This window comes from Ovis aries, chromosome 3, assembly GCF_016772045.2.
Source record: "Ovis aries strain OAR_USU_Benz2616 breed Rambouillet chromosome 3, ARS-UI_Ramb_v3.0, whole genome shotgun sequence".
In the NCBI taxonomy this organism is placed as follows: domain Eukaryota; kingdom Metazoa; phylum Chordata; class Mammalia; order Artiodactyla; family Bovidae; genus Ovis; species Ovis aries.
The window spans coordinates 211,904,547-211,922,776 of NC_056056.1; the positions used below are offsets into that span (position 1 = coordinate 211,904,547).

At 44.8% G+C, this 18,230-nt stretch overlaps 1 long non-coding RNA gene across 1 annotated transcript; it reads left to right on the forward strand.

Moving 5' to 3' along the window:
• Positions 1-2,313: 2,313 nt before the first annotated feature.
• Positions 2,314-6,434, forward strand: LOC132659520 (uncharacterized). The gene is made up of 3 exons (XR_009600058.1): positions 2,314-4,267; positions 4,825-4,906; positions 6,081-6,434. It is a non-coding gene; the product is annotated as an uncharacterized LOC132659520 (long non-coding RNA).
• The last annotated feature ends 11,796 nt before the right edge of the window (positions 6,435-18,230 follow it).

Sequence of the window (18,230 nt, forward strand, 5' to 3'; positions counted from 1 at the left end):
ATCTAACAAATTCTGTCTATAGGAGAAATCTCATGAACCAGCTGCTTTCACAAAGATATCAACCTAGGATGGGCATTCCCTACTTGAATACAAGAATTTTAGATCCCCATAATAAAATGTGTCCTGAATTACTTTCAAGTCCGATTTCTCCAGCACTGACAGGGTGGCAGCCGCTAGACTGAAAAGGGATTCAAACGCAGGACAGAGGTTGGGCTTTGTCTTTGAGGAGCTCAGAGCCTGGAGGGAAAGAAGACGGGAGCCCAAGTTCTCGCAAGGTCAAATCCTCCCTTGGGGCAAGAGATGGAGAAGAGGGAGAATTCTTTCTTTCCAGGAGAGACATGAAACAGGGACTTTCTGCCTGGATGGTCTGGGGAGGGATTTTAAATCTGTTTGTTTCTTGCCGGGAGTGCTTGCCTTGGAAGCTTGAGAGCCGCAGAGGCAGTCCTGGTGATAAAGCATCTCTAAATTGGGTCAGGGACAAAAGCTAAGGACAGATGAGAACATAAATAACACACTTCTAGGGCAGAAGGTATCAGCCCCAGCTCTGCAACGGAGAGGGAGCCGGAGAGGAAGGATTCGATGAGAGGTTTGGGAAGACTTTAAAACTGGTCCCTCACTTATCATTTTGTTCAGCACTTTCCACGCCTCCCTGGAATATGACAGCTACTCCCAAACTGATTCTTTCAACTTCAGTCTCTCCCTGGTCTCTCCCATGCTCCACAGCTTTGCAAGGTTGATTTTCTGGGATATCTCTTTGATCACGTCATTATTTCTCTAACATATTCTCAATAGTTCCTCTGGAAAAGAATCAGAGTAAAACTTCGATGGACATTCAAAGTCATTTTAGATTCTTTCTAACAAGCCCTCCCTTCCCTGGTGGCTCCGTGGTAAAGAGTCTGCCTGCCAATGCAAGAGACACAGGAGACATGGGTTTGATCCCTGGGTGGGGAAGATACCCTGGAGGAGAAAATGGCAACCCACTGCAGTATTTGTGACTGGAGAATCCCACAGACAGAGGAGCCTGGCAGGCTACAGTCCAAGGTGTTGCAAAGAGTCAGGTATGACTGAGCGATTACCACTCACTCACAGAGGTGGAAACTGAGGCACAGAGAAGTTAACAAAGATTCTACTGACTTGATGTGATAATAAAGTTTGGAACCCCCAGGGTACTAAGGGGTTGGGAAGGGAGGATTAGGGTCCCAGCACCCTGGTGGAACCTGCCAAGTGCAGAATGGGACTTTAGACTGAGCTGGGAAATTCTCCAGGGCTCCAGCTTTATCTTTTCTTCTGGCTGGCTGCCGCCCCATGTTTGGCCTTCTGAGAGCTCAGGGGCTCAGTGATAAGTTCACTTTTTTACCCACTTGGAGGATCTCTCTTTCTCTTTTTAAAATCCATCTCACTTTAACATCCTTCTGCCATCGCTCAGCACCTTTGGAAATCCCAGCTGGCTCTCGGCCTGGTACCCCTGCATCCAGTCATTCTCCCTGCCTTGTCCCCGACTTGGATGGGCTCTTCCATGATGCTGACGATCTTTGTGGTCTCCTCCACCCTAGAATATTCTTTTCATTTCTTCCTTTCCTTCCTCCCCCCATGAGTATGGAGAAACTGAGTTTTACAACTCTTATAACTCGAGTGACAAACCAGAGGCACAGAGGCACAGACCTGTGTGACCCTGCAGAGCCAAGGTTTTGGGGGACTCGCAGTGACTGTGATCTGTGCCGCCCCTGACTTACTGTGTGACCTCAGAGCCAGCCGCTTGCCCTCTCTGTGTCTCAGTCCCCTGTGGTGGGATCATAATATCTACTGCCAAGCAGTGCTCCGAGCATGAATGAATTATTCTCCCAAACGCCCTCTGAGCTTCTGGGACAAAGGTGCTATGTTAATACACAGCATCCCTCTTCTTCTTCTTCTCATTAGTATTATTCAAACCCAGATGGCATTATTATTGCTGTTGATTGACAGCCCCGCATAGCCTCATTCACGGGTGTCAGAGAGCCAGGCGGTAGTTAACACAAGCAAAAACCATGTTTAAAACAAAGCCCAAGGATCACTCCAATCGTCTGTGCCTTGGGTTGCTATTAGCGCCAGAGCAGCTGCGGTGGCAACACGGAGGGACAGGGCAACGAAAGCGCCCGGGAGCACAAAGGGGGAAAGTGGGTCTTGACACTGATCATATAATCGTGCTGGGCTTTTATAGACACTGGGAGGCCTCAGACAGAATAAACGCTTGAACTTTATCCACGGTTTACAGGCAGCGGCTGTAAAGGTCTGTGTTGCTGTTGCTGCCATGTTAATGACCCAGCTTGGGGCGCTGCCGCCCGCCCGCCAGCCCGCCCGCCGGCAGCTTCTTCCAAAGAAAACAAATCTAAGTGAGTAACTCGATGTCCAGCAATGAGTTTTCCATTATAGAAAAATAAGTATAAATCTCTCCCAGTTGGGCAGCCACACCGCGACGTCGGAGGCTGGTAAAGGGGTCAAGGGAGCTGGCCGCTTTGAACCCCTGAACCAGCCCATCCGAAAGAGGCGCCTTCTCTCTGTTAATTGCAAAATCAACAGATTAAAAATAAACCATGGTGCACGGGGCTCTGTTACACCAAAGGAGAGAGGATCGGATGGAGGCGGCTGGGGAGGGAGGGGATGGTGTCCCTTGAACTGACTCTCCATTACCTTTCCCACTCTGCCTCCACTGATAAAACCCCATGAGTCATTGACCCGAGACATGCGGAGACATTAATCTTCAGCTCCAGGCCAGGCCTTGCAGTGTTGGGGGCATAAAGTGGAATCTTGAGCAGAGGTAACTGAATGCCTTGGAGGTTTTTTGTTGTTGTTGTTTAAAGGTTGTTCATAAATGTTCTGATTGTCTTTTTTTTTAAGATTAAAAAAAAATATGGACCGGTTTTAAGGTCTTTACTGAGTCTGTTACAATATTGCTTCTATGTTATGTTTTGGTTTTTTGGTCATGAGGAGTGTGGGATGTTACCTCCCTGACTCGGGATCGAACCTGCACCCTCTGCATTGGAAAACAAAGTCTTAACCTCTGGACCATGAAGGAAGTCTTTTGTTCTGATTGTCTTATCAGGACTGGCGGGGCCTTTAGAAGCTGACAAGTGGAGGCACCCCACCTTTGGTGAGGAATTTGGACCAAAGGATGGATGATGTGAGCTGCTTCAGTCATTTCCAACTCTTTGCCATCCCATGAACTGTATCGCCTCAGGTTCCTCTGTCCATGGGATTCTCCAGGCAAGAATATTGGAGTGGGTTGCCATGCCCTCCTCCAGGGGAATCTCCCCCACCTGGGGACTGAACCTGCATCTCTTATGTCTCCTGCTTTGACAGGCGGGTTCTTTACCACCAGCACCATCTGGGGAGCTCCTAGGAGATGGGAAAATGATGAACTGAGGAAGATAGGGTGGAGAGGGCAGGAGGAAGTGGAGGAGGAAGGTGAGGACCCTGAGCAAGAGAGAAGCTTGGAAGGACTTGTCTCCGGTAGTGGGCGATGGCTGGGAGTGCGGTGGAGAGGGGCAGGGACAGAGTTAGTATCAGGGGAGGAAGTAGTCAGGCATCTGAGCCCCAGGAAGTGAACCCTGAGATGGGAGGGGTGGGGAGGGGGTCGATTCCTGAGTGATACTGGTTCTAGGGTCTGGAGCCCCTTCCTAGCCTCATTCTTCATTCAGATGCAGAAGAAAGAGCTGAGGTGCTGGGCGTAGGACTTTTCTCTCCTAAAATGGAATTTAATGAAGTGAAAGTGAAAGTCACTCACTCGTGTCCGATTCTTTGTAACCCCATGGACTACACAGTCCAGGAAATTCTCCAGGCAAGAATACTGGAGCGGGTAGCCTTTCCCTTCTCCAGGGGATCTTCCCAACCCAGGGATCGAACCCAGGTCTCCCGCATTGCGGGCGGATTCTTTACCAGCGGAGTCACAAGGGAAGCCCAAGAAGACTGAAGTGGGTAGCCTATCCCTTCTCTAGTGGATCTTCCTGACTCAGGAATTGAACTGGTGTCTAATATCCCCTGCCAAAATACGTGTGCTTCTTTTACCCAACCATTTCGCTTTCTTCTCGGTATTTTCTCATTTTTTCCTCCTTGCCAGACCCCCTTCCTTCACTGCTCCCCCACCCACTTCTATGCCACCAGACGAACGTCAGGCATCCATCCATCTGCCCATTCACTCACTCTTTCAATGTGGAACTCCTCCCAAAAGCCACTCTAGATGCCAACAAGGCGGCATCTCTGTCCTGAAGCATCAAAGACAAACTGATGCCCAGTAAGTAGGAAAACGGAAGCAAGCGGCTGTGCCTGGGTCAGCCTGGAGGGGTGGGAGGTGGTAACAGCAGGCAAGGGTCAAGGAGAGGAGGGTTTCCGAGCTGAAACGTGAAAACCGAGAGGAGTTCTCTGGGGAAGCAGGGGGAAAAGTATCTGACATGAAGAGGAAACACTGCGCGTGCTCAAAGACGCGAAGGTCGTCCAGACAGAAAGAACAGAGCCAGAGGCAGGGTCAAGGCAGGACGGGGAGGGATCCAGGCAGGCTCTGGTTGACGGGTTCCCCAGCGAGGATGGAACACAGGGTGGAGAGCAAGGAGGCTGTGAGCTCGCAAGGCCTGGATCACAAAAAGGCCTGATGCACTTGATGAGGGGTTCAGATCTGATCCTCAGGATGGGGATCCACTTCTGATCCTGGAGGAGGTGGACCCACTATGAGGCTTGGAGTGGGGGTAGGAGTGGGGACAAGATCCAACTAAAAGAGGTCACTGGGGTTGTGAGATGTAGAGGTGTGGGACCTGGGCTAGGTTTCCATTGGCTAAGAGGCTGCCTGACTTCTAGGGTAAGACAACCGGGATTGAGCTAACCCAGAAAGGGACAAAGAAGACAAAGCATCTAAAAAGGTGGACTTGTCTGAAGGAAGGTATGGAAAAAGCAGGGAGAGGAATTTCCTGGGATTCCAACAAGTCTAATCAACTCCTCCTCCGACTTCCTTCTTCCAGAGCTTTTCTCTCTAGTATATTTCAAGTTCCTCCTCTTCACTCTCTCTGCTTTCATTCGTGTCTTCTCCAAGACCACCCTCTCACCTGGGTTAAGACTTTCCTGTGACCTCGTGTTTCCTAACCATGTTCCCCGCCTACTCTCCCAGAATTCCTGCTCCGAATCTCATTTTCCCCCTTCATCTTTCTCTCCTTTTCCTGAGCCCGTGCTTTTCCCAGCTTGATGCCATGGCGGCAGCCGGGACGTGCTCCTGTTCATAGAGGATGGACTGGCTTCCAGCCTCTTGCCTCGGAGATGGCAGTGAAGTCTTCTCCTGGGAAACAGGATGGGGAAGATTTGGGCTGGGGAGGAGAGAAGCCCAGAAGGATGACATCAAGGGTGGATTTAAGGCAGTCATACAGTTAAATGGGTCTTTCTTCCCTGAAATAGTCCTCTGGGAACAGATTCAGTGTGATCCCTGGAGATGTCCACATTCCATATCCTAAATTTGGGATCTTTTTAAGTATGGGAGAGATTGTAATTCCTTAGAGGGCAAGAGAGGATCGGCCTTTCCCCCACCTCCTCCCCAGCACTGCATGCTCCCCAGGGAGTGGGGGCACAGACTTCTGATTCCAGAAGCTTCATGAACAACCAGTGGAGGCTTCAGAGGAACCATGAGGAGTCATTTCTATGGTTTAAGTATTAACGAGTCCAGAGGAGGTTAGTGAGCATCCTCTGTATCTCCTCTAATTTTAGCATCAATTTTAGGAGGTAAGTGCAGTCATAACTCCACTTTAGAGGCAGAGTAACTGAGGTTTGCGGGATTAGGAAACTTTGCCCATTTCTGCATGAGTCCTCAGCCTTCTCCACTTGGTCACACACTCCTTCCACTGTCAAGCTAATGTTTAGAAATAGAAGTAAAAGAATAATAACCCACATTGTTGTTGCTGTTGTTCAGTTGCTAAGTCGTGTCCAACCCTTTTTGACCCCATGGACTGTACCCCTCCAGGCTCCTCTGTCCTCTGCCATCTCCCAGAGTTCGCTCAAATTCATGTCCATTGAATCAATGATGCTATCTAACCATATCGTCCTTTGCCTCTCCCTTCTCCTGCCTTCAGTCTTTCCCAGCATCAAGCTCTTCCGAGTCAGCTCTTCACATCAGGTGGCCAAAGTATTGGAGCTTCAGCTTCAGCAACAGTTCTTCCAATGAATATTCACGGAAGATCCCCTGGAGAAGGAAGTGGTGACCCACTCCAGTATTCTTGCCTGGGAAATCCCACAGACAGAGGAGCCTGGTGGGCTATAGTCCATGTGGTTGGAAAGAGCTGGACACAACTGAGCAACTAAATAACCCATATTAGTCTAATATAAACTGAAGTCCACATTTTTTTCTTTCTCCTAAAATGTTAGAATTGGATCTTACTGTCTGAATTTCATTTTCAAACAGAGGATTAAAAACATTTCCCACAGAATTTGGGTGCTTGTCTCCAGAAGAAATATGTGATACCCTGAAAAGGTATTTGTTCATTTGTTTTCAAAGACAGCATTGACTAAAAACTGACTAACTCTACCTTTCAGCTCTTTCCCAAGACAGCTCCTCTGGGGAGCTGATCTTTGGAGGAGTATGTTGGAGTGATTTCCCAGACTTTCAGAAGGAGTAGAAGAAAACTGTCTACCCAGTGCCTGGAAGGGGACCAGAAGCAGGCTTGATGGGAGGTAGCTGGAGATGGAAATAGACAAGCGAGTCTGAATTCAGGGTTCAGAAGATGAGAGACAAGTAGGATGGCTGCTGTCACAAAGCAACTAAGAATATGAGAGAGGCTTTGGGACAGTGAAGGACAGAGGCTGGAAGGACCTTGAGGTGGGGAGAGTTAGTAAAAAGTTCAAGGGGTCTCAAGGAGGCTGTTAGCAGAAACCGGGTGCCCCTTGAGAAAGCTATTTATCAAGGACTAAAGAAAAATTTGGGAAATGTTATCAGCAACTAGAGAGAAGAGGATCCATTATGCAGAGGCAGAACGTTTAACAACACTCTCTCCTGCAGTAATGGGGGAAACAGAGAGTGTGCTTCAAAAGCTGGGTGGTCTAGCCGTGATTTCCAGGCAGGGTTATAGGTCACCTTGACTTCTCTTTTATAAAGATCTTTGATGTGAACCATTTTAAAAGTCTTAATTGAATTTTTTACAATATTGCCACTGGGCTTTTCTTGTTGTTGTTATATTTTGGGGTTTGGCCGTGAGACATGTTGGATCTTAGCTCCCCAACCAGGGGTTGAACCTGCAGCCCCTGCAATTGGAAGGCGAAGTCTTAACCACTGGACTGCCAGGGAAGTCCCCCACCCTGACTTCTTCTTGCTGCTTACATTAAAATTTGAAGGGAGAGAGATAAGCTCAAGAAAACACAAAAGTTAAGTAAATGTAAGGGTGGCAGAATCTGCAGCGTTTGGAAAGTCTCCTGCATCTCCAGATGGAAAGCAATGTTAAATCAAGAATGACTTCTGGACAAAAGTAAAATTCAGAAAAGCACAGTGTAAAGATAAAAGCGAGCGTACACTTGTAAAGTCCTCTGTTAAGACCTTGGAAAGATTTAAAGGAATGCCTTAGAGAACTATGCATTTGAAAATAAAAGTGAAAACAAGCAAACAAAATCCAGGACTTTCAAGAATCCTTGGTAGCTTTGGCAGAAGCCCAAGGCAGAGAAAGATTTGTTCTCAAGAAAATTTGTGGATGTGACTTTTTATTTTGTTAATGTCACAAACCACAGTAAGATTCATAGGAAGTTTCCAAAAGTTTAAGAAAATTGTACAAGCAGAAACACCACTAGCTTGGACTGGAAGAAACAGAGAATATATCGAAGAAAAAAGCTTCAGCTCAAAAAACGACTCTTCCATGAAGCCTCCCCAGTTTCTCAGCTAAAGTTAATAGCTGTATTTTCTATCTTTCTGTAGGATTTGCTATGGCTCTTATGACCCTGAATGAAAATGCTTTATGTACTTTCTTCCTCCCCACCTGGCCCATGAGTTCAAAAGTGGTAGGGATAACGTTTTACCATTTTTGTTTGTTTGTTTATCCAAAATTAATACAGATGCTCAGCCAATATCTGATGGTAAACCAATAAGTGTGAGGCTACAGATGGTATAAAAGTTTTGTTGAAGGAGAATGAGTGGAGAAAGCCTAAATGGTGTGCTTACCTACCAAGACATAGACAGGAAGTTTGATAAAGTCCTGTCCTGGAGGTCAGTGTCAGTGACTTGGAGTCTGGGAAATCTGAATACACTTCCCTAGCGGTGAATAAGCACAGTGGAGTAGCTTCATCTTTGGGGGAAGGCCTGGGCACCTTGTTCTCTTCGATATGTAATTCGTGACTTGCATCTAAGTTTGTTCAGCATTTGGCAACACATTATAGAACATCAAGGGACACCTGAGGATTCTGGAAATCTAAGCACCAAATTCCCAGAGACCATCGCAGGCTTAAAATCTTCTGTTAGGAGAAACCAGCTTGGAAACCTACATTAAAATCTGTGAGACCAGAGAGTGATGGTCATTCTTTTTGCTGCTGGCACATATCATCCATTAATTTTTCTAAATGGTTGACTATTGGCCTATGGGAAAGAAGAAGGGAAGAGGATGTTTTGGAAATTGTCTCAGTTCAGTTCAGTCGCGTCCGACTCTTTGCCACCCCATGAATCGCAGCACACCAGGCCTCCCTGTCCATCACCAACTCCTGGAGTTCACCCAAACTCATGTGCATCGAGTCGGTGATGCCATCCAGCCATCTCATCCTCCGTCGTCCTCTTCTTCTTCTGCCCCCAATCCCTCCCAGCATCAGAGTCTTTTTCAATGAGTCAGCTCTTCGCATGGAGTTTCAGCCTCAGCATTAGTCCTTCCAATGAACACCCAGGACTAATCTCCTTTAGGATGGACTGGTTGGATCTCCTTGCAGTCCAAGGGACTCTCAAGAGTCTTCTCTAACACCACAGTTCAAAAGCATCAATTCTTCGGCGTTCAGCCTTCTTCACAGTCTAACTCTCACATCCATACATGACTACTGGAAAAACCATAGCCTTGACTAGACAGACCTTTGTTGGCAAAGTAATGTCTCTGCTTTTTAATATGCTGTCTAGGTTGGTCATAACTTTTCTTCCAAAGAGTAAGTGTCTTTTAATTCCATGGCTGCAGTCACCATCTGCAGTGATTTTGGAGCCCCCAAAAATAAAGTCTGACACTGTTTCTGCTGTTTCCCATCTATTTCCCATGAAGTGATGGGACTGGATGCCATGATCTTCGTTTTCTGAATGCTGAGCTTTAAGCCAACTTTTTCGCTCTCCTCTTTCACTTTCATCAAGAGGCTTTTAGCTCCTCTTCACTTTCTGCCATAAGGGTGGTGTCATCTGCATATCTGAGGTTCTTGATATTTCTCCCGGAAATCTTGATTCCAGCTTGTGCTTCTTCCAACCCAGCGTTTCTCAAGATGTACTCTGCATATGTTAAATAAGCAGAGTGACAATATACAGCCTTGATGTACTCCTTTCCTATTTGAAACCAGTCTGTTGTTCCATGTCCAGTTCTAACTGTTGCTTCCTGACCTGCATATAGGTTTCTCAAGAGGCAGGTCAGGTGGTCTGGTATTCCCATCTCTTTCAGAATTTTCTACAGCTATTCCACGTTCAAGGTTAGGAGGGGGGACCTCACCCAAGGTAAGGAGCAGTGGCTGTGCTTTGCTGGAGCAGCTGTGAAGAGATACCCCATGTCCAAGGTAAGAGAAACACAAGTAAGATGGTAGGTGTTGCGAGAGGGCATCAGAGAAGGCAGACACACTGAGAAATTGTCTAATGTTGCTTAAATGGGTAGGATTTTTTTTTTTTTAATGAATAGTGTGAGTTTATAGGGAGCTTCCCAGGTGGCCCAGTGGTAAAGAATCCTCCTGCCAACGCAGGAGACCCGAGGTGCAAGTTTGATCCCTGGGTTGCAAAGATCCCCTGGAGAAGGAAGTGGCAAATCCCTTGGACAGAGGAGTCTGGAGGTCTGCAGTTCATGGGGTCCCAAAGAGTCAGACATGACTGACCGACTGCGCACTCACACACGTGAGTTTACAGAGTGCATGCAATATTGTAGGAGAGGTTTTATGCCACCAGAACAGTGATGTCCAATGGCTATGTCCATCGGACCTTTGTTCAGAAGTCCGCCATCTGGATGGGACTTTGTCCTCCTCTAATTCTTAGTAAGACTCCCTTCTGAGAGAGTCTGAGACAGAAGCCCATGCTTCCTGCTGTCATGGGAACCTCATTCGAATTCCAGGAGAGTTTTGAGGAGAGATGATTCATGTTGAGCCCAAAATAAGATTTATTGAAATGATTGATATTTCTGTTCTTTTTCGGTCTCTCCCTGTGGGAATCTCAAGATTAAGACCTAAGAATGATCACAAATACCCAAATACGTATATTCTCAACTCTACAGAACTCATACAATGAGGATGTTGGGGGACACTTGCAAGATGCATCTTAAGAGGGACTGGCAAAGTCTCTTCCCAAACCCTAAAGCCCCAGTTTTGACTCAAAGCTGCTGCTGGCTAGTTCCAGTTCAGTGGCTTTGTGAAAATGAGGAAAGTCTCCTTCCTCAGGGGGACACCCCTCTGTGCCAGGCGGGGTGGCTTGGTGAACAGAGAGCAGATGGGTTTATGACCTCTCTCATCCCCTCAGGTTCAAGTTCTACATCAAAACAAGCTACACAGTCATGGATGCCACTATGGAGCCCAAAACTCCACCTTTGGGATCCAACCTATGTGCTCGGATGAGAACATCATCCTCCACTTAATCAAGTGCTAGCATGTCCAGATACTGAGCACCTGTCCAGCACCTGTCGGCCATCGACCGCTGTATTCTCTTTCCCAAATGACAGGTAGTGCCAGGGACAGGAAGGGGACACCAGCCAGAGACCTGAGCTGTGAGAGGCCCCCGGGGAAAAGACTGGTTGTGGGAGGAACTGGAAGCCACAGGGGACCTGAAGTTCAGGGAAGAGGGTGGGAGCAGTGTGGTGGAACGGAAGGTCAGCAGGACCAGACCACAGTCACCTGTTTCTTTTTTAAAAGAATTGTTTTCCAAAGTTTAAAATGTTATTTTTATATTTTTCTAGTATTTGAAAATTTGCAAAACTGATTTCCTTTTCATCATTTTCATGTGGCTACTAGAAACTTTCAAGTTGCATTCATGATTTGCATCATATTTCTATTGGATGACACTGGTCTGGAACTCAGTGCCTGGCACTTAACTAAAGGTGCTTGCAAATGTGATTTGAAATGAAACAAAACAGAATGTACCGCAACTACGTGTCTCGGAGCTGACTGATCACTCTCTTTAGACAGTACCGCTACATCTTCATGGCTACTGTTTGCTGTCCCCTTTTCCCCTCAAAGCTTTGTTGAGAGTCAGTTGACATATATCACTGTACGTCAGTTGAAGGTGTACAACATAATGATATGATGCACATATATTGTGAATTTTGTTCTCTTCAAAAATTCATAGTTGCTTAGCCCAAAAGACTAAGCCGACAAGCCAAAAGATAGTTCCAGGTATTTTTTCTTTAAATAAAAAATCCCCTTTGCTCCCCTCCCTCATTCCCTTCTCTAGGAGCTACCGCAATCACTCAGGTTCAGTGAGATGGCTGATATCACGAGGAGAAAAGAAAATTTGCCAACTTTGGACCCTTTCTATAGACACTGAAATTGACTCAGAACTTTCAGTTGTTCAAAACTCCAAATCTCTGGTGGTCCAGTGGCTAAGACTCTGCGCTCCAAGGCAGGGCTCCCCAGTTTGATCCCTGTTCAGGGAACTAGATCCTTCATGTTGCAATTAAAACCTGGAGCTGCCAGAGAAATAAAAAAATATTTTCAAATCTTCCAAACCCTTCCCTTCGAAGCCCTTACCTGCTTCAAAGTCTGTCTATGAGAAAACAGAGCAGAGAGCAGACTAAGTATTTCACGATCTTCTGTTAAATGAAGTTAAATGAATAAAGTTTTGAGTTCAGATTAGGAATGTGGAGGAAATAGCAATCTGGAGAAAGTTTTAGTGTGCATGTGTGGTTTTTTTTTTTTTTTTTCTGAATCACTAAGAAGAAGAAATCTCACATAAATTAAATTTCGGGTTTTCAGAAATCTGTGATGACTCCTGGCACCAGGGGGCAAATTTCTAGGAAGTAAATGGGATGATAACTCCTTTGCTTCTGAATTCTCTCCCCCAGGTTTTCAATATGTAGTTTGTACCCAACACGTGCCCTGTGTCAGACACAAGAGCCCTGCCATGAGGACACTGGACTGGGGATGGGGGGTGGGCCTGTGGGAAAGAGGAGATCCCATGGGCTGGGCTTTGGGAGAGGGGGTCCCTGCTGGAAGGAGGTATAGACAGGCACCAGAGGAGACTGTGGTTTTAGGCATTTGTTTGTTTAATTACTTGTCAGAATGGATTGCATTTCTCTCCCTAGAAGAGATACAGATTTGAGATGAATTTGAGATGTTTTTAAAACAAAAATGCTACTCAGTTGAATTTGCTGTTTTTGCCGGAGCTGTGCAACTGAGCTGGAGGAAAAGACAGCATAAGCAACTCTCGCCAGACTGAAGCCTTTTTTGCTTCTTCTGTGTCACAGAGTCTCCATTCTGTTCCCAAGGAAGAAACCATATCCTCAAGGATTCCCGAAAAGCTAGACAATTAGGTAAATATTTTTGCTCAGTAAACATGCCATTTGGTACCACTTTCCCTGACAAATTATCTTTCCCCTGTCAAAAAGGGAGTTACAAAAAAAAAAAAAAAGGTTAACCTTTATCCTGAGACGGATTCATAATGAATAGAAAGATACGACTGGCTTTGTACAGTGTTATTGATCCAACATTTAAGCACGCTGGAACTTGAAGTCACTAAGCTTTTTCCATCATATTTTTAACTTTTCTAAAAATAAAAAAAAATAGAGCTCAGGCTAACTGACTTCTTTAAGAGAATACCCTGATATTGAGGAAGGAAGTGAGACAGTTGGTCCCTAATCATTTTCTTTTTTGGCCTCAAGGCATGTGGGTTTCCCAACCAGCGATTGAATCTGTGCCCCCCACTGCAGTGGAAGCTCAGGTCTTAACCACTGGGTCTCCAGGGAAGTCCTGGTTGCTAGTCATTTTGCCTTAAAAGTTGTAAAAGCCACACTTTTACAAAAGGAAGATGGGCTTTCTTAACTAGCTTCAGGCAGAGTTGGTGTGATGGTCATGATGTAAGACAGTCTTCGGGGAAAAGCTGTCTCCACTGTTTTCCCTTTATTTCTAAACGCACCGGATCAGTATAACACTTTACAGTTGCTCAGAGCAGGTCCTTAGGTAAACAGTGAACCGCGGAGATAACACTATGGCAGTAAACCACGTGTGCTGTGACTACTCAGTATTATTCTAATTTTTTAGGAAAAAGATGATACGAAACAGACTTCCAGTCAAGTTGACGCCCCTTCATTTCCTATTTCTCTATATTCCCTGTGGAACGATGAAATGATGAAAAAAGTATAAAAAGAAAAAAAAAAACTAATGAGCCAAATTAAAAAAAAATGTCTTTGTGGCTCAGTCCCACCAGTGCAGAGAGATGAAGTCATGAGACTGGCAGGCAACAGCAGAAAGGAGCCTGGCTCCTCTGGGGTGGCAGAGGCTAAGTGTCTATGAAAAGGTTGGTGGAAACTGGCTCACTGTCCAAAGACAGGGTCTGACTCTCCCAGAAGCTGTGGGATGAGGGAGCTGAGACCCAGCCTCCCAAGAGGGAATTGACCCAGCTTTCTTGTGTGACTCTGCAATATTCCTCACCACGGGGCAGGAGACCCCAGAAAACTATTATAAACCTGGCTATGGACGGAGGCTGCAGGGAGGGGTGGGGAAAGCATCCACAAAGCTTTTCAGTCGGGTGCAAGAGAGAGCAAACAAACAAAACAGAAAGCCTCCTGTATAAAGTAAGTGTTAATCACTCTGTCGTGTCTGACTCTTTGCGACCCCCTGGACGGTAGCCCGCCAGGTTCGTTTGTCCATAGGACTTTCCAGGCAAGAATACTGGATTGGGTTGCCATTCCCTTCTCCAGGGATGTCACAAAGAAGATTTTAATAGTTTTCAAAGAGGTGGTTTTATTGTTTGTGTATTTACTTATTTTTTTTTAGTGAGTGGAGGAAAAAAACATGTGTTACCTTAAAAATGCTTTCCTAAATAACTTTTGGGTTCAGAAGAAATCATACTGAAAAGTCCAAAATCGTTTAAGTAAAAATTAAACGTAAATACATATGATGTCATTAGACTTGTAAGGTTCAGTTAAGGCCTACATTTATAAAAAGAAAGAAAGGTAAAAAGTAAATGAGTTTACAGTCAATTCAAGAAGCAAGAGGTGGGGTAAAAACCAGAAAGAGCCTAAAAAGGGGAAGGAAGGAAAAAATAAGGGTGAATGAGAAAACTGACAATACAAAAGGTCAATAAAATTAAAATTTGATTTTTTGAATAAAAGAAAAATGTCTCATTCGGATAGTAAAGAAAAAGGCACCAAACAATAAAATAGGGAACCAAAAGGGGAACAGAACCACTTTGTCTCAGAATGGAGATTAAACAGATCATAAGAGAAAATGATACATCTATGCAAATAAGTTTGAAAAGTCAGAAGAAAGGATTAAGTTTATTTTTATACTGTAATAAAGGGAGAATAAACACTGGGATGAAATTAGCAATCTCAGCCACACTTTCTCGGCCTAGTTTATTAAGTTTTTTTTTTCTTTTAAAAAATCACAAGTCAGTGATAAATGTTATTGAATGCTTTTTCTTTACCTCTCGTGAGAAGCATACATTTCCACCCCCCCTTTGCATTCTGACAGTGGTGCAACATGACAATAAGAACCTGAATCTTTGAGATGTCACAAATGGACTGGATTTCTTGAGCATGGAAAATAAATTTCTTCCTTATTTAATCCTCTGCCATTTAGTCTTTTTGGGTTCATTTTAGCTAAGACTAATCCTAACTGATACAAAAAGAAGTGAAGTGAAGTCGCTCAGTCGTGTCCGACTCTTTGGGACCCCATGGACTGAAGCCTACCAGGCTCCTCCCTCCATGGGATTCTCCAGGCAAGAGTACTGGAGTGGGGTGCCATTTCCTTCTCCAGGGGATCTTCCCGACCCAAGGATCGAACCCAGGTCTCCCATATTCCAGGCAGACGCTTTAACCTCTGAGCCACCAGGGAAGCCCTGATATAAAAAGGGAACACATTAACTTACTAAAGATTATTTATTAAAATATGTTACAAAATGATACATAATAATCTGAGTGAGACTCCCCCTGGAGCTGTGCCCTGGGGGGCCTTGAGAGGTGAAACACAGTTAAGTCAGGAAGAAACAGGATTGCACACTCTAACACCTCCTTTTCCATCCTGTACCCAAAGTCTTAGCTAATATAATCAGATAAAGAACTTAAAAAGGAAAATGGTTTTTATTAGCAGATAATATGACAGTCCATGGGGCTTCTCTGATAACTCAGCTGGTAAAGAATCCACCTGCAATGCAGGAGACCTCGGTTCAATTCCTGGGTTGGGAAGATCCCTGGAGAAGGAAATGGCAACCCATTCCAGTATTCTTGCTTGGAGAATCCCATGAACAGAGGAGCCTGGAGGGCTACAGTTCATGGGGTCACAAAGAGTTGGACATGACTTAACATAGCACAGCCTGATAGTCCATAAGATATCTTACAAATTTTATAATAAATGAGTGGTCACTAAGCTGGATATAAGATCAACACATTGGTAGCCTACCTAATCACCAAAATTAAACAATTAAGAATGTAATTTTTAAAAAAATGTCTTATTCACAAAAATGAAGAGGATGCTTGTGGAGAAGATGATGGGCTGTTATCTAAAGAGATGGAAAAAAAAACGCATGGTGTATTAATTAGGATTATTTCACATGCAAGTAACACATGGCAACAAGAAATGTCTTAGCTCTATGAACGTTTGTTAGTCTTTGTAACAAGAAGTCCAGTATCGGCAAGTACAACGCAAACCTGTCGTCAGATGCTCAGTGTCTTTCCATCTCTCTGCTGCACAGCTTCTGCCTTCAGATTGGTCCTCCGGTGGCTGTTGGTTGGTTGTACTACCCACAATCTACCTGTAAAGCCTCCTTCCTACAGCCTCATTCTGAAGGAAGTAAAGGAAGCATCTCTTCACACACCCATGTTTATCAAACTGTTCTTGAAGAATGTCACACCCCCAAGATTAAGTTGTGAGGTCATGCTACCCGCAAGGGATGTTGGGAAGGCATCTCGTATTTTCAGTCTCTGTCGTGGGAAGTGTGCTCAGCCAATAAGAAAAGGAGTAAGGGGACTTTGCTGGTTGTCCAGTGGTTAAGACTTCACCTTCCAGCATGGGGACTGTGGGTTTGATCCCTGGTCAGGGACCCAAGATCCCACATGCCTCATGGTCAAAAAACCAAAGCATTAAACAGAAATAACATTGTAACAAATTCATTAAAGACTTTTAAAAATGGTCCACATTAAAAAAAATCTTTGAAAAAGAAAGGGGGTGCAGTGGGGTAGGTTACTAATGAAAAAGCCATTTATGCCCCCAAATAAATGGATGGGGAGACCCAATAGCATTAAAGCTCCTCAAATTTAAATCTATGAATTCAGGGCAACTGCAATCAAAAGGGAAATGAGCTTTTTCTGAGGCAGTTGAAAAGGTCATACAAAAATTAATACGGGAAGGGGAAAAAAAGGGCCAAGAATAGCTCAGACAATTTTGGAAGGAAAAAAAAAAACAACTAGAGCACTTGTCCTACCACCTTGTAAATCAAAACACCTTGTAAAGCCATAATAACTAAAGGTGAGAACATTTATGTCAACACCCACTTCACAAAGCTGTTACAAGAATCACATTATAAGGTCTCCATGAAAAATGCTTTGTTGACTGTAAAATGCCGTCAGGGTGCGAGTCAGTACAGAGGACAAAGATGTACATTGCATCTCTGAGCTACAGTACTTCCTCCAGCAGTGAAATTAATGACATTGACTTCTTTGCTCCGTACCTGCCGTAAATCTTCCCGTGAGCAGGGTCAAGGGAGGGCAGGAAAGAAGCGTGAAAATCTTCCACTTGGAAGGAGTCCCAGAGGTTATTATTCCAGTCTCCCACTCTGAGGAGGAGTCCTACCGACAAATTCCAGCCCCAGGTGGCCATCCTGTCTCGGCTTGAGCACTTTCCGTGATGGAAGGGTTGCTCCCTCTCAAACCCTGTTGGTCCATGGGCAGGCAACAGGAATCGTTACAGATGGAGCTGGAAGCAGACTCACTCCAACCTTTCCCACTTGCCTTAGTTCAACCTTCAAGAACAACACAAAACAAATTCATTCCCTTGGCCACCAGGGCCATTCCCTGGCATAAACATTCTCAGCTTTTTAACTGTCCCTCTAAGACCCTTCCCTAAACAGGCTGACCTTCCTGGGGTGCCTACTCCTTTGTCAATATTCTTCTCAAATCTTGTGTCACCTCTCTGCCCCTGCCTCTGAATGGAAACAGGAATGAATCAATTTAAACAAATGAAGGCATAGTCCTAAAACAATGGATTACCTATGAAAACGGTGTTTTTAAAGAATATATAATGAGTTGGGGGGAGGGATTTAGGATATGATGTTAATTTAAAAAAAGAGAATATAAACTCTACCTAAGCTACATTGTAAATTCTTCCTTCCATATGCCTCCATCTCACACACAAAAAAAGACTTGAAGGACACACGAAAACTAGTAATTATCCTGAAACGGTGACATTGGGATCATTTTTATTTTCTCCTTTTCAACTTCCTACATTTCTAGGTTTTCGACCACAACTGTACTTTTCTTTCGCAATTTAAAAAAATTACAGAGGCCCACAAAGCTGAATGTGGAGGAAAAACACGGCGCTTGGAACAAACCCGGGTGCTCTGATGCAGGTAGCCCGCGGCACACGCACCATCTTGGTGTGGCTGTGACAAACACCGGTATTTTTGCAGCCACATCAGAATTTTGGGCTCACGCTGAGTGTTTTGTTCACTAAAATCATAAAAAAAAATTTTTTTTTTCACATGAACTCTTTGTCAATAGTTTGAGTAACTGAGTCGTTGTTTTTTGAAAATCAAAATGAAAATCTTTCCCCCATTAAATTCCACGTGTTTGTTTTGGCTCCTTGCTCAGCAAACTGTATCCTGCTGAGTATTAACTTGTGTGTCTCCATCTTATATCAACTCTCATTTATCTGTTGCAGTATCT